The sequence below is a fragment of the Schistocerca cancellata genome, chromosome 2 (assembly GCF_023864275.1).
Source record: "Schistocerca cancellata isolate TAMUIC-IGC-003103 chromosome 2, iqSchCanc2.1, whole genome shotgun sequence".
In the NCBI taxonomy this organism is placed as follows: Eukaryota; Metazoa; Arthropoda; class Insecta; order Orthoptera; family Acrididae; genus Schistocerca; species Schistocerca cancellata.
This window is the reverse complement of record NC_064627.1, coordinates 759,019,054-759,046,290: the sequence shown is the minus strand read 5'-3', so window position 1 is coordinate 759,046,290 and position 27,237 is coordinate 759,019,054. Positions and strand designations below refer to the sequence as shown.

The 27,237-nt window shown below is 42.9% G+C and overlaps 1 protein-coding gene across 2 annotated transcripts in view; it reads right to left on the bottom strand.

Annotated features, from left to right (window-relative positions):
- LOC126162585 (probable multidrug resistance-associated protein lethal(2)03659) overlaps positions 1-27,237 on the bottom strand; it is a 280,738-nt gene that overhangs the window by 179,043 nt on the left and 74,458 nt on the right. For both annotated transcript variants that reach the window (XM_049919181.1, XM_049919183.1), the window contains exon 2: positions 23,066-23,129. The gene's annotated coding sequence lies outside the window, so the exon portion shown is untranslated. The remainder of the gene's footprint in view (positions 1-23,065; positions 23,130-27,237) is intronic.

The window sequence follows — 27,237 nt, the reverse complement described above, 5'->3', positions numbered from 1 at the left end:
CGTTGCATAATGCGTAAAAGAACTTATACAGCACTACTGTATTGGAGTATACATTTGCCATTCACGACTCTTAAAGGATGCTACTTTTAACACAAAGACTGTACAGGCGTGACAATGCTGTTGAACAGTGCAAAACCAAGGAAAGTGTTTTCGGCGCTGTGCGGCGTTGTGGTTGTGGGCAGCGAACCGTGCCGCTCTGTGCAACAACAAACTAGTTTTGAGCAGTGTCGGAACACCAAAGGAAATGGTTCGCTCGTTTGACGGATTTTCTCGTTTTCCATTATTACTGATGCGCGCTGGAGCACACCGTAACGTTGTTGCGCACTTAACGAACCGCAGTAGTATGCGCAGTGAAAACGTGGGTGGTGTTCGGTTAAACAATAGTTTTACCCAGCACGGTCAACCATCGCAAATACAGGGTGTTTCAAAAATGACCGGTATATCTGAAACGGCAATAAAAACTAAACGAGCAGCGATAGAAATACACCGTTTGTTGCAATATGCTTGGGACAACAGTACATTTTCAGGCAGACAAACTTTCGAAATTACAGTAGTTACAATTTTCAACAACAGATGGCGCTGCGGTCTGGGAAACTCTATAGTACGATATTTTCCACATATCCACCATGCGTAGCAATAATATGGCGTAGTCTCTGAATGAAATTACCCGAAACCTTTGACAACGTGTCTGGCGGAATGGCTTCACATGCAGATGAGATGTACTGCTTCAGCTGTTCAATTGTTTCTGGATTCTGGCGGTACACCTGGTCTTTCACGTGTCCCCACAGAAAGAAGTCACAGGGGTTCATGTCTAGCGAATAGGGAGGCCAATCCACGCCGCCTCCTGTATGTTTAGGATAGCCCAAAGCAATCACACGATCATCGAAATATTCATTCAGGAAATTAAAGACGTCGGCCGTGCGATGTGGCCGGGCACCATCTTGCATAAACCACGAGGCGTTCGCAGTGTCGTCTAAGGCAGTTTGTACCGCCACAAATTCACGAAGAATGTCCAGATAGCGTGATGCAGTAATCGTTTCGGATCTGAAAAATGGGCCAATGATTCCTTTGGAAGAAATGGCGGCCCAGACCAGTACTTTTTGAGGATGCAGGGACGATGGGACTGCAACATGGGGCTTTTCGGTTTCCCATATGCGCCAGTTCTGTTTATTGACGAAGCCGTCCAGGTAAAAATAAGCTTCGTCAGTAAACCAAATGCTGCCCACATGCATATCGCCGTCATCAATCCTGTGCACTATATCGTTAGCGAATGTCTCTCGTGCAGCAATGGTAGCAGCGCTGAGGGGTTGCCGCGTTTGAATTTTGTATGGATAGAGGTGTAAACTCTGGCGCATGAGACGATACGTGGACGTTGGCGTCATTTGGACCGCAGCTGCAACACGGCGAACGGAAACCTGAGGCCGCTGTTGGATCACCCTGCTGCACTAGCTGCGCGTTGCCCTCTGTGGTTGCCGTACGCGGTCACCCTACCTTTCCAGCACGTTCATCTGTCACGTTCCCAGTCCGTTGAAATTTTTCAAACAGATCCTTTATTGTATCGCTTTTCGGTCCTTTGCTTACATTAAACCTCCGTTGAAAACTTCGTCTTGTTGCAATAACACTGTGTTCTAGGCGGTGGAATTCCAACACCAGAAAAATCCTCTTTTCTAAGGAATAAACCATGTTGTCTACAGCACACTTGCACGTTGTGAACAGCACACGCTTACAGCAGAAAGACGACGTACAGAATGGCGCACCCACAGACTGCGTTGTCTTCTATATCTTTCACATCACTTGCAGCGCCATCTGTTGTTGAAAATTGTAACTACTGTAATTTCGAAAGTTTGTCCGCCTGAAAATGTACTGTTGTCCCAAGCATATTGCAACAAACGGTGTATTTCTATCGCTGCTCGTTTAGTTTTTATTGCCGTTTCAAATATACCAGTCATTTTTTAAACACCCTGTAAATGCACTGTGTGCATTATCATCTGTCAGTTTCAGTTCACTAGAAACACTTTAGATACTGGTAACATGATGTCGAACAAATAGTACGTCTCGGTAACATTTAACGAAAAGATGGTAATCGAGGAGTGTTAGTAAGAAACTTACTCTGTGCGCAATGATGGAACGTTTGGAATACGGTAAAACACAAATTTATGATACCTTAAGAAACAGGGTTAGGAGGTTCTGCAAGTCTCTAAAGAGCTTGGAAATAGGGGATATGACATCCACAAGACGGCTTCACAGTTTCACAGTTAATCACCAAATCGTGTGACATGAAGTGTGTGAGGAAGTTAAGAACGTGCTGGAAAGAGAAGTAACACAATGGAAGACAATACTGTACAACCTAGTAACGAATTAAGTAAATGGCGAAACATTCCATGTAGAAAGGAAGAGGAGCAAAATGATGTTCCTAGAAAAATTCACGCGCCTGAAGAAGGTATCTAACGATGTTGTGCAATTTGCAGCACACACAAATCCTGCCAAGCTGTTGGAACCATTGTATAATGCAAAAATTACATAGAACAAACGTATTTGAACAGGAAGAAAGTGCAAAAAAAAGTGAAATGTAAGGCAAATAAACTCGAGGATAATGTTACGTACATATAACAATAAACGAATTTAAAGTTAGTGAAACAATACAGAAATGCCGTGTTATTTATCAATTTCGGTAAAGTCTAGTGTTGTGTTGTACAATATACAGTAGCTACACATCTACTATGCTGGGATGAAGGTATTTAAATACGTGCATAATTACAAATTTATACTTTTGTTCATGACAGTTGCTAACTGTTATGTAACTTAATGAGTTTTGTGTAATCCGGAATTTGTCCAATTCGGAAAAGTGTTTCAGTCCAATGCGTTTCCATTTTGAACAAGTTTTACTGTACAACATCGGAGTCTCCCAGGCAATGTAACTCCAACAATATGAGCTTGTTAATGTTGGCGTTTCATTCGTCTGACTTCCTTTCGTATTTCCATACACATTCTAACACTGCGAAGTTCTCTGCATGACACAGCAGCTAACAGAGTTCCCGTGGTTACAGCTACATAAGAAACAGGGAATTGCATGACATGTGTCGTAGGAGAAGGGTGCCATTACAGAGAGTGTCCTGTGAGAACTTCTGTGACGTAGATTTACTTATATAAGCGTTTGGTGAGAAATCATAACTAACAGCGCTTAGGCTCTATCACACTAACTTCCTCTTTCAGATCTCGCCTCTGAGGCATCCAACAGAAAACGTAGGAATTTCCATGTGTCTATTAGAAATCAAGAAACCTCTAGTTCTTATAAATGCGTGAATAATATGCATGAGAATGAAACCGTAGGAGTGCTAACAAAGATGCTAAACTGTATCCAGAGAAGATACCTGTGGAATTGATAGCTTTGGTTAATTCTTGTCTTTTTGGTTTATTGTAAGAAGACAGTACTGCCCACTATATGTAAAATGCTACTTTTAACAAAAGGAAAGCTTTCTGTAACACCGACACCTCTTCTACATAAGAAACAGGGAATTGTATGACATGTGTCGTGGGAGAAGGGTGCCATTACAAAGAGTGTCCTGTGAGAACTTCTGTGACGTAGATTTACTTATATAAACAGGGTTAGTGTGGATGAAAGTGAACGGGCAAATGGAAGAAGACAGGAAATAAAGAATTTAACGAAATAGTGTGGGACTGGTTCGTAAGCGCGCGAGCAAGTGCCCACCGGAATTTACGGGGCAGCAGTCAGCTGACAACGTGCACATTTGCTGCGACGAGTTATTGGCTGATTTTAATTTTAAATTGAATTTTTGGATCTGAAAATCGTCTATACTGCGTGCAACAAGTCATCGGAAATAGATAAAATTGTGATGTCGATTGTGTTATTAGATAAGTGTTCAAGAACACTTGTGTCCCCGCGATAGCATAATGGTTTTAGTAAACTGCATTGTAGTTAATTACTAGGGAAGTAACTCTCTGCTTTCCGGTTACTTCCGCCTAACTGAACAACTGGCGTAATCAGCCCTTAATCTCTTCGCACTAACGAGCTCTGCAGGTTCGCTCCTCCCACTCACCACAGTCTGTTAACACCGACTACTGAGAGAAACAGTAGCTGCCCACGTCCCTGCTTTGTACTACTGCCTCACAATGAAGCCTGCCTCTATATTACCAGTTTTGGAGTCGAGCTAGCAACATTTACAGGGAAGAGGACTCATTCGACCGTTTTCCGCTAATGAAAGCCCAAATACCCATTTTTCTCCCAACGGAAACGAGGGAAAACTGTGACGCCAAAGTTAGAACGGGCGTGCTCAGATACGCTGGGCATCGGATATTTTGCTGTGCTCTGACTCATACAAGTCATTTCAGTGTCCATTATGTATGTGCTTTATGAAATTTTAACGTACTATACACAACAGCTTCACATTAACGATGAAAACTACATAACTTAGCTTAACACTTTACTCTGAAGCCAAACCAGTCCCACAAATTCAAAAAAATATTCAGTAAATTGATTTATGTAAACGTTGTCGGAGTTTGTTATTTAGAGACAACACTGCCCATTTTAAAGAAGTATCTGTACTTTATTTTGGTAGTGGCTGTTCAAACCACGACATCTACCATTCTATTGCCACGTACGAATTCCTTGTTCGCAGATTGGTATAATTTTGAAAACAGTATCGACTCAAAAAATAAATGGCCGTTTTCATTTTCTGTCCACATAAGTTTTTTTTTAACATATGTGCTCATCCAATATATTTCTGAGCTTTTCCATTCTTGTATCCAGTATGCTTCTCCACATACAGATCATCTTGAGCTATACTGCATGTATACGGGAGCGGAACAAACTATGAAGAAACAGTCTTTTGCTGACAGTCTCGATTTGAAGCGCTTACAGAGTTGATATAAAGTTCTTGGTAAACCTGCACCACCACCCCTCCACCACCAGTTTGACATCCAACAGGAGGTCGCCTCCAGACTTCCCCACGCATCACTGTGTGAGGCAAAAGAGCCCTTGGAGCTGCTGCATGTTCTCTAATGCTGAGTATGGACCCTGTATCACGACTTTGTGTCTTTTCTTTAAAAAAATCCCTTTTTCGTACTGTTCACGTTATATTAATCTCACAATAGGTACTAATCCTGTGCACGTACGTTTTCCTAGTGTATTGCACTATCGTCATGCCGTAGTGCTTTATTGTAGTCAATAACACCACCAGAACACGGCTCTACAGACATTTACATTCACTAACCATGAGGGCGACCGGGAGGTAGCGAGCTGCAATGTAGGTGATAGAAGAAATAATCATCAATTATATTTTATGGCAATTGAAGGACGTATAGTTCCTGTTAATCTAACTGTCTGTGAATTCTGAAGATACGCGAATTGAATAAATAAATCAGCGGCCATTACTTACGATTTCCCCGTTGGCAGGTGAAAGAATTCCTACCTACAGATCCTCTACATAGGACTCGTTTTTGTATTGCAGCTATTTCTGTTACGGAATAAATGTTGATTAAAAGGGATAGAGGAGAAGCTACAAGTAACAGTCAAGTTGTTAAGGAAATCAATGTAATTAACCTTTAAGGACAGACTAAATGAGAGGCAGCCTTGTGACACTATGAAACGACATCGGACAACAACTTTGGCTTACTCGTCGCCAAGACGCTCTTACGCTCTTCTGTAGGAAAACTTAACAACATCTGAAACTACTAATGAACTCTCAAATTGCGATTATTGTTCTGCATCAGCTGTCAAATATTGCAGAACAAATGAAAATCTGTGCCAGACCGTGATTTGAACCCGTATGTCGCGAACGGTCGCCTTAATCGTTCGGCTGGCCGAGCTCACTTCTAGGCGCAACCCAAATCTCAAAATGGCTCTGAACACTATGCAACTTAACTTCTGAGGTCATCAGTCGCCTAGAACTTATTAAACCTAACGAACCTCAGGACGTGGGTTGCAGTAAGTACTGGGAGATGAAGAAGCTTGCACAGGATAGGGTAGCATGGAGAGCTGCATCAAACCAGTCTCAGGACTGAAGACCACAACAACAATAACATCAACAACAACCTAAGGACATCACACACATCCATGCCCGAGGCAGGATTCGAACCTGCGACCGTATCGGTCGCTCGGCTCCAGACTGTAGCGCCTAGAACCGCACGGCCACTCCGGCCCGCCCCCAAATCTCAGTTAGGCATAAGAAAAGCTATAGAACAATGGATAATGGATGGTGAAGTCCCTAGAGTGTTTTATTCAGTTCTACAAAATGATTGGGAGTAACTAACGACAATGATCGAGTTTCGCCATAAGAAGTACAGGATACGGACATAGAGGACATGTGCGATAGTTCCTGCCACATCAGCAAAGACTAATGCGTGATACCGGCGGCTCACGACCCAAACCGCGTACTCGCGTAATAAAGGCGGGCGATCTAGGAACGAATATAGTATCGCAGCGCGACTTTGGAAATTTGTGGTAAGTTCCTATGGGACTAAACTACTAAGATCATCGGTCCCTAGGCTTACACACTACTTTAACTTAATCTAACTTACGGTAAGGACAACACACACAGCCATGCCCAAGGGAGTACTCTAACCTCCGACGCGGGGAGTCCTGTAGCGCGACTTAGCTGCCATTGATCTGAATTTACTCAAGACTTGTTCCAAGGTGATGGTAGCAAAGTTTATCTCACGTAAATATGATGGCAACTTAAGATCTGCAACGAAGTGACACCGTCTCAGGTCTGCAATGGAATAGGCTCGGAGAGCGTGTCTCTGTGGGTTTTATGGCACAGTACTGTGCCTGCTCCGAATGAATCTAATTCCTATAGCAAACTTAACAGAGGGAGGTGAGAGGGGGGCGGGGGGCAGGTGGTTGTAAGGGATTCACCACCCTGCCGGAGCAAATGTAATCTCTCTGTATTGCTCACTTCCTAGAAAGAAAATTCACAGGCGCTGCCTGAGACACATTATATCTTTGCCCCTGTCAAAAGAGAGCTGCAATAGAGTCGCAGGTCAGAGCAGTCTGCCGCAGTTATAATCGCTCGCTGCTACAGTGTAGTTTTAGTCTGTCGCTGGTACAGCGCAGTTTATAAAAGTCACAGTGCAGAACAAACTGTAAAATTTTATTATATGGAACTGAACAATAATTGTGATCAGTCGCAGAGCTAAATGATACCATGAAATGAGATGATGAACAAATGAATAATTGTTAATATAATGAAAAATCAACAGTGTAATTAAGTTAATCATCTACTGTAAGGTAAATTTTATTATTTTTTGGCATGTGCGTAGTTAAGTCACTTGTCTGAGATGTTGGTATAAATTTGTTTCAATCTTTTATGTTGTGATTCGTCAGCACCGGTTGACCCAGATTTGTAATATATTCAATTTTCCCGTTTAATGAATTGTAGATCTTTATCAATAACGTAAAAAATTTTAAGAATATAATTTTTTTATACCAGTCAACTATAAAAGTATAATTCCCCCGTAAGTCATTGCCAGTCCCGATCATTTATCTAAATTAAAAGAATCCAGATTTTTTGTCAGATCATAGTCATGAGCTCTTTAGTAATCGGACGACCAGCTGTGCAGCTGTATCACTAAGTTAAGTCAGTTTTTCTAGTAATTCAGATCTCAGACAAATGTTATCCAGTATTAGTAGATTAAGCCAGCATTGCACTAAGCTGTGCCATTTACGAGCAGATATATTGACAACGTTATCCGGCGACACCATCACGAGGCAAGAATTTTTCAGTTTATTTCTCACGGACAGATTCAGATTGATTTCACAGGGCCATGGCGTAGCGCTGCTTACGTCAAAATTGATCAGTTTTTCATGAGGTAAGATTTATCAGTTTTCATACATCAGAATTTAATTATCCAAATTTATTTTTATTTTCTGTTCGGGAAGGTTACACATAATTATTCTGTATTTTCTTATTTATACGGGAAGGTTACATGGTGGCTGTGGACATTGGTCAGGAGCTGTTCCGTCTAGTGGTGCACGTGTTTCTGCACAGTCCAGTCACATAAATGTGACCAACGCGATAGTCCATATCAATGTGCAATAACCACTCACAGGCGCCAGGTGGCAGCACTAGCAGAGGAGGGTGTATAAAGGGTGTCGACCGGGTCCCCTCGTGACGGGACGTATCCGCACCACGAAAAATCCGTATCCCTTCACCCCCCCCAGACAGGCCAAAGCCACCCCTTCCTCAGCAGCCCTACGGCCCAGTTAGGCATAATTCGGCCCTACGTGCTCTGGTCTCGAGGAAGGATTTGAATCATCAATAAACACCCCGTCTTCACGCCCTCCGACTGGGAACACATCTTTGTGGTCTCACCCGGGGAATGGTCAGTGGGGGCGTTCCTCTCGGGTCGGTGCGAAACTCCTCCGCCCGACCCACCCCAAATCCCCTGGTTCAGACCTACTCAACGAGGGTAGGTGTGTATTCCTCCGTCAGTCACCTATCTTAAAAGACCTAGACGAATTGCGTCTATCAGGACATTCCTATCAGTAAGGTTCCCCCACTATCAGTCAGAACTATCAGGCAAAGCACAATAAATGCTAATACGGCACCCACACGTGCCTGAGCATGGCACTTCATGTTAGCGACAGCGGGGGAGGAATGCGGAAACTGAGCGATTTATCCAGCGTCCTAAGGCGCATGATTATTGACTTTGTGGAAGTATTGAAGTTTGTAACCCGTCCACATGCCGCCGCGGTTGAAGTATACCACGCACGTCGAAACGGCGCTATCCAGAACTGGCGCCGAGGCAACCGCGGTGCACCACGCGCCATAGGTGACTGGGGCAAACGACAGCTGCGGAGATGTGTACGGGAGAAATTGACGCGCAACTGCTACAACTGACCATCCAAATGAACCAATGGGCTACCAGCAGTGCCTCCTCAACAATCATTCAGCGAACGTTGCTGCGTGTGGGCCTACGCGGCAGGTGCCTGGTTCATGCACCAATGCTGACTGCTGTTCATCGGCGCCGAAGACTGGAATCTACTCGCCAGTACCGCAACTGGACGCCCACTGAGTGGCGACACGAGGCCTTTTCGGATGAATCACGTTTTATGCTCCATCGGGCAGATGGCCGTTGACGTGCATAGCGTTAAACGTCTGAAAGCATCCACTCTGCAACCAGGTGGGGGTGTTATGGTCTGGGGAATGTTTTCGTGGCATTGTGCAGGTGATATTCTGGAAGGGATCAACAGAAGTACGCATCCATCCCTACTTGCTGTTTTTCGTTGGTACGATGGCATCTACCAGCAGGACAATGCAACGTGTCACACAGCTCGCAGTGTACGTGCGTGTTTCGAAGAGCCCCAGGATGAGTTTACCGTACTCCCCTTATCACCACAGTTCCCAGATTTAAGCCCAATCGAGAATGTGTCATAGGCCACAGCGATTGGGCTGTTTGCGCTATGGTTCCTCATCCAAGAAACCTAGTGCAGCTGGGCACGCCACTGGAATCGGCATTATAAGAACCTAATTGAAACTTCCTGCACGTCCGCGCTGCAAAAGTTGTTTGTTCAGGCTCCTGACAGGTGATCAGTGACGGCAACTTCAGCATCGATGAAGGTGAGATGAAGTGATTATATCCCACAAACACTCAGTCCCCGAGCGAATAAGATCTCCTACCCGGCCGGGAATTGAACCCGCGACCGTACGATTTAAAGACAGCGATGCTAACCTCTTAAGACCACAAGTTTTCTACGGTGGTGGCAGTGAAGACGTTTACTACGGATTTTGGTTCGCAAGGCGTTGAGACCTCCCGCGTTAAGGTTTGGCAAGCTGTCGCAGCGCCAGGAGAATGACCACGAGGAAGTAGCGTCTACATTCGCGGTGGCTATCCTGAAGCCCAAGTTTGAGGGTAACGCGTCTCCCCTTACGAATTTACGCCATATTGTAGCTTTCTTAATTTCACTCTTCGGCAGATATTATAAAAATGATCCGCCCGGCCATCCGATGGTCTTTTACCTAAATTAAGATTATTTAGAGTCATTTCCTCTCCTGCTGCAGCGCTTGTGATAAAACTCGTCAGTGAGCAACTAACACTACGGTGTCCTGACAGCATAATTTATCCGACTTACGTTTTGCATTATAGTGTGTGAGATACCTCACAGAAAAGTCCCATATTTACACAGTGCTATGGCTATATTCTCAAAACGTTTAGAGTAACCCGTCGGTCGGATGGAAATCATACTCCGTGGCAGCTTCGGTGAGAAATATGCCTGTATTGTGACCAGGATTGCTTGAAATTCCACGCCTATGAAAATAAGTAAAACTAGAAATCACACATCACGCTGTCTAATTGTTCATTACAGTCTCTCTCACTGTACAGGTACACATTTCACAACGAGTCAGATGAAGGAAACGGTCAAATACCTTTCACTACCGTTAGAAATCGGAAAGTAAGCAGAAGTTCAAGGCGCTGAAGCACTAAGGACCAAGTATGGGACTGACAAACATCTCGATGAAATCCCAGCAGCATACAGTACTAAAATCCAGCATTGCTCAAGTATTCATTTTGACGATTTTCTGCACGTATTGGAAATGAAAACAAGAAATGTGGGTTTTTAGTGTATATAAAAAAATTAAGTTTCCACGTATTAGTGAAAACACGTTTGGAATTATGAAACACGCGGACAAATATCCTGGACAGTTTCTGTACGCTAGGCGCAGCTGCTTCGCGTGTCTAAAAGGCTATTTTGTAGACATGGCTAAAGCAACGCGTATCCAAAGGTCTACAGACGGCTCTTCTGTCAAAAGCGCTGCCACGTGTCGGGGATTTCCTTAAGTGGACTCGACTGTACTGATGTCTTAGTAGTAAAGAATGATTATATTAAAACTTCATCCATTATATGGCACCTTTTTACGCATATGAGTTTATGACATCTCTCTTGAACTGTGTGTCGTACATTCAGCGGTATATGTGGATACTGTTTACGAAATATGTTGCGAATACAGCTAGTAGCAAAGAATTAACAAATTTAAACGCTATGAATGATACGTCAGTTTTTCACGCGTCTCAGCTTTTAATGACGTCACAACTTCTGATCCAATGCCCACAGGAAAGACAGGCCATGGCGGATACTTCATAGCACGTGACACTGCAGGTTTTACAAGACCCAGCAGCAGTGTCCGGCGGAGAGCGAGAAACTATTTCATACGAGTTTAATAATTCTTGACTGAGCGATTAAACGAATGCAAGCTCTCGATCGCACACGACAAAATTAAGACCTTTAGTGGGCACCTTTTCAATAACATACTTATTTCCTGTGGGTCCTGCAAGGAGCCGAGGGTTCGCAAAGTGTGGAGGAAGCGGACTAGTGTAACGTCACAAGCTCGTCGCGGACCCTGTATTTCTCGTGGGCACTGTCCTCATCCATGTGTCATATAATGATATAATTTCGGGTACATTCAGCGGCATTTGTGGATGCAGTCTGCGAAATTTATTGCAACGCGTGTTAGTAGCACAGAACTAATAAATCTGTTCGTCATGCATGATGCGGTAGTTTTTCGGGCATTCTTTTTTTTCTGACGTATCCCGCGGGCAACGAGAAAAAGTGGACGCGCCATGTACTCTGACAGATAGGTAATTCTTACTCCCTCGCCGATTTTTTACTGACAGTAAGTGACGTGTGTACCAAGTTTCGTTGAAAACGGTCCAGTAGTTTGGAGGAGATGTGGAAAAAACACACATTTTTATAGTACGTGTGCGTTTGCTTGGCGGGGGAAAGTAGCGATATGGAAAAGGAGTGGGCTGAAGTAGCGTGAAATTGTAGCATTCAAGGAAGAAGTAAGGAGAAAATTTAATGGTCAACGAGGAAGTGAAACTTCACGCGTTCATTCACACTGCAGAATCCAGTGTCACGTACGGTGGCGGAGTGTTAGGAGCAGCGAAATTTCTCAGAGACTGCAGCCAGCCTTGGCTTTCAGATCTCCTTCACTCCCATGACCCCTAGTCGCAGCTCTTTCCCAGGACCCGTGAGAGCAGACTAGGCGCCGAAGGCTAGCGGTTGGACAACGGCATTCGCCCATCTTATCGCGTTTACCATCAACGCTACCATGGTGCAGTGCAGTGCAGTGCAGTGCAGTGCAGGTCAGGTCAGGTCAGCGAGCCTTTATTCGGCACGTCAGCCTCACAGGCGGAAAGTTTCTAGGCCGATATCACGAAGACATCTAGCTCACGACGTCTTAGAAAATCTGGTATGTTTCCTGCTTGCGGAAAATATAGTTGCCGTCACCTAGGACTAAACTCAGCCATGTTGATTTCACATTCTGTTAATTCGTGAACCAAAGAAGTCTGTTGTAAAAAAAATAAAGAAGACATTGTATTTGAAGCGTAGGCAAATAGCAGTTTATTGCTAACAGAACGGATTCAAAGAAGAACTAAATCGAATTTATCCACATTTTGCTACCCCAGAATACGGAAGGTATTTGGATATACAGTTCGGAGGCAGAGCGGAAACAATAAAAAAACACCAAAAATCTGTATACGCTTGGAAGCTAAAGACCACACACCGCATTATAGAAGTCATAGAAGTTGGTCAGAACAAATTGAGGGGAAAAAATAGTGAACACTAATACAACTGCTTCGAGATGTTGAAGAGCTCTTTATTGGAAGTAATTTTGTAATGAATTTTGATGACGAGTTAAAACATTAAAGGGAAAAAACCATTCAGGACACTAAACAGTGATTGCATCTCGCAGGTGCGTGTGCGTGTGCGTGTGCGTGTGTGTGTGTGTGTGTGTGTGTGGTGAAAAGCACAGTAATTGCAGAAAATAATTACAGTGCCTGCAGCTATTTGTTAACGGGAACACGCAATTAGAGAATAGCTTAGTCACACCGTCTCCTTTGTGTTATATCGCTCTGCTACTTGAAGTAGCTGTTACCACTCAGTAGCGGCCAACTGTGGTAGGTAACGTCACTGCTGATTAGTTGCCATTGTGTGCTTCGTGTCTTTGTAAGGTGTGTGTATTGACACCGAAGAATATCAAGACATAGCAGCGAAAATGCACAGGAAAGTTACACGGCAGTATTCGCCAAAGGGTATTCAGTAGCGTACGTTTACGGCCAACGTATGAAATGCTTGATGTAGGATTGCGTAGTAATTGCTGCTACAACTACAAAGCAGGTGCAGGTAAATGCGAATCGACAGATGACGTCCCCTTCAAGGCTCAAGTGGTTTCGACAGTCACTCAGTTGTCCTGATTCAAGCATAACTCTGAATCCCGGATCTTTTTATTTAAGGTTTGCGCTTACACATGGGGTAAGAGCGGATGGAATGAATTCACTTTGCTCTTCGTTAAGTCACTTGCTACTTCTTGTTCCACTGCTGCGCTGCGCAATGGCTGTCTTCACTCCGTTGCCTCGCTTCGGATAAGTGTTTGGAGACTTACTCGACAGAGTAAGTCGAAGTGACTGACGTACATACTTTCACTTACTAGTCGTGATGGGAGGTAGTTTTATGCCCGTTTAGACCATACGAGGCAATACGGCGGAACTGTTGTTACGTCGTCACTACCTTCATTACGCTCTCGAGCCACATTAGTAAATGAACCCTCAACGCGCTGCTGTTCTTTGGTTCGTTTCCAGCTCTATTGATCTTCCTCATTAGGACCCCAGTACTCAAATCGGTCGCCGATCTGTTTAGCAAGCTATTTCTTTCGTAAAATAAATAGCTTTTCCTCAGGATGCTGCCAATGAGTCTCGGATTGGTATCATTTTTTTTAGTAAGTTTTACTTTGTCATTCCACATTGGTCGTTCCAGACGGTTGCTCCCAGATATTTAACACTCGTTACTCTTTTCAACGGTTTGTTAATAATATGATCCCATGGTAATCTTTCTTTCCGACTATTTGCAATATGTTACATTTATTTACGACAGTGGTCAACTTCCTACCCCTGAAGCTTCAATCTTCCGCAGGTCAGGAATTTCACAGTATCTTGTATGATCCAGATGTCTCCCTGATGAGGAATTTCGGTTTTTGCATTCTCGGTCACATATTTCAATATCTGCAATTTCGGTGTCCTTCAAACGATTGAATAAAGTAACTATTACAATCTTCCGCAGTAAAACCATTTCGGGAGGCCAACTACATTATCTCGGCGTTGTGGTTCCAGTCCCAGTACAATTGTTCAGCTATTGAAACACGTTTTTAGTCAGTTTACTGTCTACATGTGACTGAATCTTATTAGGATTTTCTGTAAGGTCGATCGGTAAATTTTACTTTCTACTTCAATGAACGGTTAATCTCCTTTAACTGGTTTTGGCTCTGTCCAGCTTTTGTTTATTCTTTGTCACATCCAGAAGACAAAACGAAATATTACAGGACTGTATATGCCTTTCGAGACCGGGACTCCAACCTGTCATTCTAGTTAGACCATTCTCCATACGAAGTCCTCCGCGCTCGAGATATATTCCCTACGCGCCTCTTACAATCGTTCTTGTATCATTTCTTTAACAGGATACATGACCTTTTTAACAAGTCATGTCTTGTATCTCATTTCGGCAGAGAAGTCGTCTGCTAATGACTTCCCCAAACCTAGAAAAACTGGTGGGAAGCTTTCCCAGTGTAAGAGCGAAACAAGATGCTCCGTAATGGAATACATGTTGAAGCTCCGCACTTGCCACGAAAGTGGGGAATTTCGTGTGAACAGACGAGATAGTGTTCTGAAAGCACGATGTCTATATTATTTCCGGGTACATTAATGAGTTGGCCACTACGAAAATGTGAACACAATATTGCAGTTCACACGACATTAACTATCCGCGTAATGTAACAAGTCCGACCGTCAGCTACTTCCAGTCAAATCTTAACAGCAATAAAAGCAGTGACTGGAACAAGGCACAGAGGCAAACGCGCGGAGTTGCGGATCGTTCCAGCTACCACACGAGATAATACAGAATTCTCTACATACAGCATAATGCGGGACAGCGCATACCATAGAAACTCATCCAGTACCTAGTCAGCATGCCTTAACGCCTCGCCGCTTCGATTGATGCCCATTTCTGGACAACAGTTCTCTGCAATTGTGGCAGCGGACAGAACTGGCAGATTACGGAGCATGTACATACAACACCAAGTCCATAGGTCAGAATCTTCTTCCGGCTGTAACTCAGTTCGACTGTCTGTCATCATACTACCAACGTCTGATGATCACACTGATCATAATGAGTACTTCGGGGAAGGGCCTTTTGTATCCTCTCCCCCCCCCCTCAAAGGTGATTTAAGACCTCCCCCATTTAAATGTGACGCCTTTTGGGCAATTCTCTGTCACCTAAGGCCACTGTCTATGTGACAGTTTCCTTTCCTCTCTGCCCGTTACATGTTAGCTCTGATTCAACTACGCGCTTCTTACCTGCTGGGAATAAACTAAAGCTAGCCACCCGATTGTCACTGAGTCGAAAAAAATTCATATGCGTTAATGTTCTACGTTACACACATTAATACCCGGCTATTTATGCAGATACGTCAACTTGACGAAAAGTTTTCGACACTTATTAGTGGACATTAATGCAGCGTGTGTTTACCCTTCATCTCTATGAGGACTTTATTTGTGCTGGGGACACTTTCAATGAGGTGTCTGAATGTCTGTGGTGGAATGGCAGCCCATTCTTTCTAGACAGCCGAAACCAGAAACGGTAGTTGTGTTTGACGCTAGTGTCTGGAGCGAAGTCTATGCCCGCACACCCACCATCGTTGCCGCGACTGCACAGATATCGCTTCGCCGTCTCCCCCGGCAGCGGAGCTGTTCTCAAAAGTGTGTGTGTGTATATATTGTCCCGGCTAATTAAGAACCATTATCTACCGAGTGGGTAGGTAATCACGATGTCAATCTAATTGTGTGAACTAGCAGTTGAAAATTGATCTTGTTTTCTATTTCCAGAGATATTTCATTCACTTTCAACCACGACAGATGCAAAGACAGTGATTTTATTACTCGGGAATAACATAGCAATCGGGTTCCAGTCTATTTTTCTAATTTTTGTTTCCCAAATAATTTGATTTATTTACCTTCGTAGTCGATATGCCTTCGTTAAATCTTATTACCTGTTTGTGACAGGTTCATAAGCTTTTCACAATAACCCTTGAATAATCACAGATGTAGTTGTCTATCTACTAACTGATTTTTGAGATTTAGAAAACACGGAGAAAGTCTCGTATGTATTCTGATTTATTGACACAATTCACTTTTTAAATTAATGAGAGATGGCACAGGGGAATTAATGAAGGAGTTGATCCTGGTGTGTATCGTTCCGGTATAGTAAGTCAGTCCGTACCACATTCCTTCGCATTCCTGTCACCAAAGATATGATTTCCCATGAAACTTTCCTTTGCCATTAATATCTGATAAATCAAATGTCTCTGGCTTTACAATATCTAAGCTTCTTAATTCTCACGACACGATATTAATTATAAATTCGAGTTCTTTCAATGTCTGTTCAGCATAAATTTAGCCTTTTCACGAGCACTATATATCTCACGTCTCTTATTAGCAGAATCGCCTTGACAGTGATCGGCAAAGCTATTAGTATGATAAGGTCCAACTATTTTCTGTCCAAATATCTCAAAATAATCTATTATCCACCACTCCAATGTCTAACCCAATTATCAGAATGATATTTAATTAGGCTTATAATCCCTAAATTCCGATTACCACGGAAGACTGCGAACATACACCACTGAAAACAGACTCAACAGAGCTGACAATGCTGCGCATTGGTTTATGTATTATATTCAAAACAAAACGCAGCTCTGTTATGTCTTCCTTGGGTTCCCCTTTTTGTACTACTTTGCGTTACTCTATTTCAAATATTTAACCTTTGTAAAATTTTAACCATTACTTTGAAGTACAACTACCGTTTTTTTGGCTCTTGGGTCATTTCGTATTATTACACATTCCAGCTGTTCAATTGGGTTCAGGTCCGGGACTCTTGGCAGGGCAGTCCATTTCAACGTTATTGCCCAGAAACCATTGCCTCACAGACATTTCTTTATGGAAAGGTGCATTGTAATGGTCTCCGAATTGCTCCCCTACTGTACGCATACGCAATGCTGTAAAATGTATTCATATCCTTCAGTATTTAGTGTTTTTCTTAAGCGCAACAAGAATACTTTGGAACTTCAAACCTCTGCACCCAGAGAGAGGGAACACCAAGGAGTACAGAGCTAAAATGAACACCGCAGTAACACAAAATAGAGGACACTTAAAAGGAACAGAGTAAATAGTTGACTAGAGTAAAACAGACTACAGTGGTTGACGGATCAGGTAAAAGGTCAACTACAAACGAATAACCTCCACCTGGAAAGCGTTGATAGAGGTACCAACACAACTTGTTACCATAAAAGACACTATTTTGGTATCCACCTCACAATTAAGAGTCGCTGGAGTGGGTGTAGCCTGAGAAATCATGCGAGAGCGCTCACATTAGAATGAGTGATTAAACACAGCTGCACGGATAGAACATGAAACGGAGTCAGCTATAGAGGCATCGTCACCTAGAATTAAAGGAAGTGCAGCTGGTAAATTAAAGGACTGCCGCAAGGGGGCTAAAAGGGGGCAGTCCATCAGCAGATGGACCACTGTCAGCCCGGCATCACAGCGACACGGGCGGGTTCTCACGACGAAGGAGATAGCTGTGGGTCAACCGCGTTTGTCCAATTCGGAGACGGCAGACAACAACTGAGTCCCTACGCGTGCCCCTCACGGATGAGTTTCATACCGCCGTGGACGACGTGACCATGCGCAGCTTATTTGGCGTGTTCAAGACAGACATTTAGGGAACAACTTCCTATTAACATAGTCGGATGTCCGGATACTTTTAATGAGATCCACACCACCTCCTAAACTACTGGAACGATTTTAACCAAACGTGTAACTTACTGTCAAGTAACAACCGCTGTGAGGATGGGAACCATCTATCTATCAAACGGATGGCGTTGGAGGAGAAATAGAAGCATAGCCCGCGACACGTAAATTCCTGATCTTTATTCACACAGTATTTGAGAATGGAAGAACTTAAGCGACTTGCAACGAGCTATACAAATAATTTCAAACCTTTACGAAACTTTTCCTCGCTGATAACTCCTACAAAATAAAAGGAAGAAAGTTTATCACTTATTACTTTTCCGCTGTCATGCTATAAGATTACTGCATGAAGTATGACGTTAGAATTTATTTCTTCTTTACTACTAACTGTATTAGCAATACATTAGGCAGACGGTATGTAACTGTAGGCAAGTGTAGCAGTAAATGTAACTGCAGAATTATACCGTTGTAGGATACCTGGTTCAGGAAATATCATAAACATGAAGCACAAGGCTATACGCTGCGTGGTACGGGTGTGGAAGCACACCTGCAGGGTGTACAGAAATTCCAGTCACAAACTTCTAGACCTCGTAGAGGGGAGTGATTACACAATATTTGTAATGGGAAACCATGTCCGAAAACTTACCGTTTCTGCGCTACAGCAGTTTGTAAACATGTTTGCTAGGTAAGTTCGCAAGAGGGTAGTCATTTGGGGGGGGGGGCTGCTTACATCGGATTGGCTAAAGTTATTTGACATCTATCCTACCTCTGTCTCAACTGGCGTGGTTAGAGCCTCATTCACGTGTATGAGTTGGAAGAGGTGTGGAGAGTTAAGAGGCGGTATGGATGTAATAGTTTGTCATCCACAACATACCAGACGGTGCTGGGAGCAACATCCATTGCACGCGCAATAGCTCGTGTTCTCGTTGACGGGATCTCTTCAACATGATGCAGTACGGTCTCTTCTAATTCGGGTGTACGGCGTCTCCTTGGAGTACCACAGTGACGCCTGCTGACGGTAGAGGTGTCCCTCCTCGAACCCGTACGTTAATTGTTGCGAAAAGGTTATGCGTTGGAGTCTGACGTTGTGCATAACGGTCTTGATAAAGGCGACGAGCAGTTCTGCCGCTACCGTGAGCTTAGCCGTACAGAAGGAGCATTCAGTATATTCTGCGGAAGTGTTCTCTAATATGTTGCTGTAACACACACAGACAGGTCCATGTCAGAGAGGTTGGACCGACGTCAAACGACTGTCAGCCAGTCTGACGTAAGAGACCCATGACTGCCCTGTTGCAAAACCTACCTAGCAAATATGTTTTCAAACGGCTGTAGCACAGAAACGGTACATTTCCGGACATGGTTTCGTATTCAGGATATTATGTACGTGTCCCCTCGACAAGTCCTAGACGTTTGTAGCGGGAATTTCCGAAAACCTTGTGTAAATAAAACTACTGGGAGGGACCGCACGTGTTGCGCTAGGCACTGTGGAGCGTGCCCAGCGTTTGGTTGTAGGGCTCCGGACTGAGCGGGCGCGTCCGCCTGGTGACCTCGGCGGCAGCGCTGGGGGCGCCGTTTTTGCGGGCCGCTCCTCTCTTCTCTTCTCTTCTCTTCTCCTTTCCTTCTTTTGTGTCTCGCGTGCCTTGAGCCGAGCTCACACAAGTCGCCGCCTCACACGCCGGTCGCCGCCACAAGCACAATTTACAAACGCTGTCACTCCAACAGTGGCCACCTCAACAGTTGTCTCAGCGAAACCAGTCCTTTCTGGTGAACCTGACAAGCTCAACAGAAGAGTCTTCTTAGGATGTGCACGTGACATCCAACACGAATGTACATATATACAATTCTACGCATTTACAGCTGGATCAGAAAAAAGTGACTAACAGCCGGTTCTGTACAGGACATCCACCACCGTAGCAACAACCAATCAGAGCACGAATTTGGTCACACGTGGTGTCACGTACACTATTATCATATCGCTTTGTTATCTCGGCTGCCGGCCTATAACATAATTATTGTAATTTGTTCTTATGTGCAATGCCCCGTTTACGGAGTGACAAACTACGAAACTGCTTAGGAAAGTGTGCTGACTTTAGGCGTCGCATGCAATAGGTAAGGGGGCACTTAATCCCTCTAAGAGTTTGAAACTATAGACTAAATTATACTAAAAAATTTTCGCCCATTTCTAGCACCGATAATCTGAGATCCTATTAAATTGCAGATACAGCACTGCCAAGCGCTATAAGAAATACTGTGGTTCTCTAGTTTAATTCCGGTTCTCCAGTATGAACCATGCGCCTGCTGGGAAGACCCGTACGCAGCAACGTTCCGTAGTAGGTCTGTCGATACATCGGTATCTTTTCCTAGAATTATCGTTATTTATCGGCGATTTTCTTTTCCATGATATATCGGTATCTAAATGGTTATATCGAGAACTAGTATTTTTATTTTTATTATATTTTTCCGCAGTTTTCGGTAAATGTTTGAAATTCTTCCTTTGAAATAGAAGAGCAAAATTGTGACGAAACCGAACGTCGTTTAGTAAAGCGGTTATCATTGTTAGTAAAGCGGTTGTCATTGTTAGCAAAGCGGTTGTCGCTAAGTGTGAACATACATCGTTGTCCTTTCAGTTCTTGCTCCAAGGGGGATAGATAGGCTGCTAGTTTGTTGATGTAAAGAATAATTAATAAATCAGTACTTGAACATACAACTCTTAAACCAGCTGATATTTTTATAGGCCGGAGTGTCGATACATTTTCTAACCGTTTATCAATACTTCTCGATATATCGAGAGCTGGCAATGACAACTATCGACACATCGGAATCCAAAATTTTTATAGATATCAACAGCTGCCGGCCGGAGTGGCCGAACAGTTCTAGGCGCTACAGTCTGGAACAGTGCGAACGCTATGGTCGCAGGTTCGAACCCTGCTTTGGGAATGGATGTGTGTGATATCCTTAGGTTAGTTAGGTTTAAGTAGTTCTAAGTTCTAGGGGACTGATGACCTCAGAAGTTAAGTCCCATAGTGCTCAAAGCCAATTGAACCATTTTTTTGATCAACAGCTCTAGTAGGTAGCCACTTAATTCATCTGGGCCGGTAGTTGCCCAACAGTTGCACGTCTGTTCCCCCATAAACAGCTCAGTCGGTGATTTTCGCCGCTCGGGGACTGGACTGGATGCTGTGCTAGCTGTCATCATCGTTTCATCCTCATCATCGTTTCATCCTCATCATCATTTCATCCTCATCATCATTTCATCCTCATCATCATTTCATCCTCATCATCATTTCATCCTCATCATCATTTCATCCTCATCATCATTTCATCCTCATCATCATTTCATCCTCATCATCATTTCATCCTCATCATCATTTCATCCTCATCATCATTTCATCCTCATCATCATTTCATCCTCATCATCATTTCATCCTCATCATCATTTCATCCTCATCATCATTTCATCCTCATCATCATTTCATCCTCATCATCATTTCATCCTCATCATCATTTCATCCTCATCATCATTTCATCCTCATCATCATTTCATCCTCATCATCATTTCATCCTCATCATCATTTCATCCTCATCATCATTTCATCCTCATCATCATTTCATCCTCATCATCATTTCATCCTCATCATCATTTCATCCTCATCATCATTTCATCCTCATCATCATTTCATCCTCATCATCATTTCATCCTCATCATCATTTCATCCTCATCATCATTTCATCCTCATCATCATTTCATCCTCATCATCATTTCATCCTCATCATCATTTCATCCTCATCATCATTTCATCCTCATTGACGAGCAACTTGTCGACGTGCCATCAACTAAAAAGACTTTCACCAGGCGGACGGGGGATCGGGCGGGTGGGGCGCAGCCTCGAACATCATCATTGTCTACTACGGCAGCATCCGAACAGCTTACAAACTTAGACGTTTCGTAAATGCTTTTCCACTCTCGGCACGAAAGCCAATGAACATACCTGTTTGGATGCGAGATAAATGGCTCCGCTTCCGCATTGCGACAAAGACTGCACTGTTGTCCGCGTCCCCCGATATGCTTTGCATACTCTTCACTGCCAGTGCAGCCGCCTGCCGTCTGTTGAGTGGTTACTGCACATTTACGTCGAGCGTAGATGTGGTCACATCAGTATGACTGCTCTGAGTATTATACGGCAATGTTACAGCTGCTATTTGCAGTCTGTGGAAAACGTAACAAAAAATTATCCAGAAGAGGAATGGAAGTTGGGGTTGATGCTTGGACTGGGTGCGCAGCTGTATTATCGAATTTTTTAGAGGAAAATTAATCACTGAACAATTACATTTTTTGCTCAACTTCAATCGCAGAGAGATTCTGAAATTTATATTTCCTTTATCAATACTGTATGATGCGTCAGGATGACTGTCACGTAGAAGAACCATTGCTGTTATTTCCTGATGAAATCTGCTCCGTGCTGTGGTCTGTGCTCACCCATGAAGTGAATGCAATGTAGCACAGTTTAAATGACACATATTCGCTATCGGCTATTCTACTAATTATAATTTCCAGATTGCAATTTCAACCTAAGTCAATCTCAAAGCTTAACCTGCCATAAACTAAAAGACGTTCTAGTGACACAAAGCAAATGCTTGCTCATTTCACAGTACATCTACGAATAATGTAGATTGAAAATTACTCATGTTGAAAATACTGCAGTTGTCAACATTAACACTAGAAATAATAAGTAAAATGGATGCGAGACAATTCTGCGGTTAACCGCGGGGAGGGGGTGTAAGCGAGAGCGATATGACATACGATATAAAATCTACATGCATGTTTTGGCTTTAAATTTCCAGATTGACTAATTTAAACAATAGAAAAAACTATGCCTGTACTTCAGGTACGTTTATAACGCCTAAACGAAGATGTTCAGGTGACCGAAAGTTCACCAACATTCTTCGTAACTAATTCTCACAAAGTTGCTGAAATGTCCCGGTGGCGTGAGTGAAAAATGTCTGGTCATATATTGTGAGAACTGATTAACACAGTTGGTGAACTTGTCAGCTGACGATATTCAAGAACGAAACCGGTTGTTGCATAATGTACCTGAAATTCAGCTGTGATGGTTTTTATTAACATTTACAATGCTCAACTGTGGAACACGAAATGGTCAAGATTATTTTCAAAGGAACTACCCCCCCCCTCCCCCCGCACATCCTCTCTGCGCACACTAGTACACATATTCAAATTTTGCGTACTTACCACTGCTGTGTACTTTGACTCCTTGCCACCAAGACTTTCGATCGTGTTCACTGTGGTCTGGTTCCTGAAAAGAACAAAGAGAAAAGCTTGGTATAACATACAACAGTACATTAAGATGCAACCTTCATATATGCAGAATGAGACGACAATTTCTAAGCACAAGCGGTAATTTTCTTGCTATCGTGCGCTCTACAAGATCCGGTTTGTTGCGTAAGTCAAAGCTTATGTAACATGGGATGATCACGAAAACGGAAACCGCTTCGCAACGGATTCTCCTCAAGCATATATGGAGTGCCAGCGGCGCGCTGGCTGCCGTAATAAACTGCGGACAAAATTGCGTTAACAAGTCTACAAGCACAGACAGTTTTCAACAGTCTGCTACGCAGCTAAGCTTCAAAACTTATGACGCGCAATTTGGACGTACTGCCACACTCCGAAGATACTAAAGCGATGGTTGTCTACTTATTATTTAACCGACTAATAACTGAAATGCTTAATAGTGGAGGGAACAGTTTTTAATAAGAATAGCTGAATGCAAGGAGCTTAACATCTTCGCATTTCCCTAACAAAAATCGTCACTCATGTTTACAAGGAATTGTTGCGTGCAGCATTGATGATTAAATTTTCCTCCATATCCTTCCGTTGATGTTCTCTGCAGCGTACATAACCCTCCTCTACATGAACTCCTCTTCATACGCTGTTGGTACCACATTTTCCTCCTCTGCTACATCGACGTCATACTGGCCGGCAAATGAACAGAAGCGATAGAAATGCTAAATTATCCCCCCCCCCCCTTCCCAAAGTGAAGTCGTAAGGCTGCTAACTGTTCTCAATTCACACAATTTACCGGATACGGTCGGCTGCACACACAGGTTGTTCACCGTCGATGCTTTTTCTATTTTACAGAAAATATCTGTGCTTGATACAGGGTAAGAAAGAAAACTAGTTAAAAATTCCTCTTCCTGTAATGAATGACGATAAATACGAGGCAGTGCCATAGGCGGAAATCTGCTGAAAGGATTCGACTATAAGTAGTAAGCCCTACTTCTTTATAGATTTAACTCCCTGTATAAGAAAGTTTTAAACATTACAAAATAGTGTGATAAGTTCTTGACGTTAAGCATGTAAGTTTAGAAAAGCTTTATGCTTGAAGTTCGTTAGAAGTTAAGCCCTCTCATTATGAAGCACTGGGTGAATATAGTCCGGGTGATTTTCGCTCCATTTTAAGCAAAACCAAGTGTTTATTACGCCATATCCTCAGAAATGTCATATAATGATAGAATTTTGCAGCAAAAATTAGGTGAGCGATAAACTTTTTTTCTTTTCATCATTTTGTAGCGTAGCGTTAAAAAGTGCAGGTGTTGCTATTTGAGAACTAAATCAAAGATAGCCATTTAACAGTCACAATGACAAATCGGTTTTGTCAGAGTTTCGTAGCAATAGAAACTGATCATTTTTACATTTATTTTTCAGTGGGCCTAATATAAGTTTATAAAATCATTTCTGTTACAGTTACTATGCAAACTAACCATTAGTATGACAAAATAGACACCATATATAAATGCGATTCTGTGTGCAGGAATATCATTTGAGATGAGAGAAAGCAGTACCAGGCGTAAGACTAGCGTTGTAACTATAGAACCACTTATCTGATGTCTTTTTTTATACTTTGTAAACGAAATTAAATTAAACCCGTTGGAACTCTGTCGTTATGCGAAGACTGGCATTTAGGAGGGCCATGAAACTTTTTATAGTGTTTAGATTTAGACATGAGCAATGGGGGTAACACATACAAATTTGATTAAAGAAAACCAAAAAAATCTGAGCGTACAATCTATGGGAGCTAAGCAAGTTATGTATAAAAATTGTTGGAAGTAACTTAAGTGCTCTCATTCCCAAGTACTGGATAAATAAAGTCAGAGTATTAGCGCGCCGTCAGTTACGCTTCCTAAAGACAAACACGTTTGTAAACTTAATACTTGTCTTTAACTTCTAACGTACTACCGCACCTCTTAATGAGTCGATTATGACAGCTTTAAAAGTTTTTAATTCGGTCAATTACGCGAAATATTTAAAATCAAATTTTTGTTGCCCCTAGCAGCCGCGAAATAGGCAACCTGGAACTTTTTTTGGTTCTGTGTTACTCGCTTAGTAACAGATTGTTAACTTTCCGAGATTGTCATAAGGTTTCGGTATTTATGGGTATTTGAGGTGTGACATCACGTAAGAGGCATGCGACTATTTTATAGATATAGAGCTTTTTTATGTACTGCTGTTATGGCTGCTGTAGAAAAATTTAATTGATTTCCAGCGCGACCAACTCAGGTGAACTGCTCCAGTACTTTGATTCTTTACCGAAGAGAGAAGAACTCTTTACTTCCGAGACGCAGCTGGAGTGACAGAGACACGATATCCAGCAAAGGCGACGACCTCACGAAAAGCTATTAGGTAAATTTACAGAATCAGTATTTGAGGAGCGCCTCTCAACAATTCTGATGCATGCATCAAAAAAAAGTCAAGAGTAATTTTATTTCGTTTGATTTCTTTCACCCATTTGCTTTTGTGTAAGTATTGCACTGAAAGTAACTGCGCAACAGTGCAAATTTGTTTTACTTGGCCTTCAGAGTTTGTACTCTATTTAGCCACAGAGAACACGTTACATAGTGTACATAACTGTAAGAAGAAAAAAATGCATATTTACAGAACTGAAAGCGCAAGCCATCAACCTATACCACAACATATGTTCAACAAACAGAATGATAAACTAGGCACGTTTATGTAATCAATTCAAGCTAGTACTTAATAAGTGATACATATAAATGAAAATGAGTCCGAGATTTTTCCCTATTAATAAAACTGGCAATCACTTTGTGCAGACAAGTTTCTTTAGAAACCAACATTCAAGCCAACGTGACACGCGAGTAGAATGACAGCCTAAAAGAGGACGTAACTGACAGTTCCACATTATTGTATGAACGTCCTGTGCTTTGTACCCAAGTTGGGAGAGAACACCTAAAGCGTTAAAACCACTATCTTAGTTTATTTGCATTTTTTATTAATCCAGTCACGGAGTTCTTGGTCTGATGTTGCGCTGCGTGTTTACAACCTAGTAAGAGTATTGACTGAGACTAAATTCTCCCGGCGTAAAGCCTGTTCCATAAAATTTCAGAACTGCAGGATGTCAAACTTGCAGCCACGATATTTCGACGCAGAGTCTTCTGGTCATCCACAGATGAATACTGACAGGAAAGGCCCTGAGCTCCCGTATTTGACACCCCGTATTTGACACCCCGTATTTATGACCGTGCGAACGCAGCAAATCTTACATGGAACAAACGACGCAGACAGTGCAGGAACAAGTCGTGTAGAATCAGCGTCATACCAGTCTCCTCCAAGCCAACAAGTCGTACCTAACTTCTGGAAAACGAATAGTGTTAAATCCGTACCTGGGGGAATTGGCTGAAAGATATTCAGATTTGTTAATTATTGAGAACTTGAAGGAATGAGACAGCTGCAGGGCATGCGAGTAGCGATAAGCTTATTCCGTCTAGATATTTGTATACTTTTTTTGTAGCATTAGAGTACGCTTTCGAAGATACGGCGAGCTGTACAGCAGGCTGTCCTGGCATTTATATACACTGAAGCGCCGAAGGAACTGGTGTAGGCATGCGTATTCAAATACAGAGATATGTAAACAGGCAGAATACGGTGCTGCGGTCGACAACGCCTATATAAGACAACAAGTGTCTGGCGCAGTTGTTCGATCGGTTACTGCTGCTACAATGGCTTCCTATATAGATTTGAGCGAGTCTGAACGTGGTGTTATAGTCAGCGCACGAGCGATGGGAGGCAGCATCCCTGAGGTAGCGATGAGGGAGGCAGCATCCCTGAGGTAGCGATGAAGTGGGGATTTTCCCGTACAACCATTTGACGAGTGTACCCTGAATATCAGGAATCCGGTAGAACATGGAATCTCTGACGTCACTGCAACTTAGAAAAAATACTGCAAGAACGGCACCAACGAAGACTGAAGAGAATCGTTCAACGTGACAGAAGTGCAACCCTTCTGCAAATTGCTGCAGATTTCAGTATGGGCAATCAATACGTGTCAGCGTGCGAAACATTCAACGAAACATCGAGATGGGCTTTTGAAGCCGAAGACCCACTCGTGT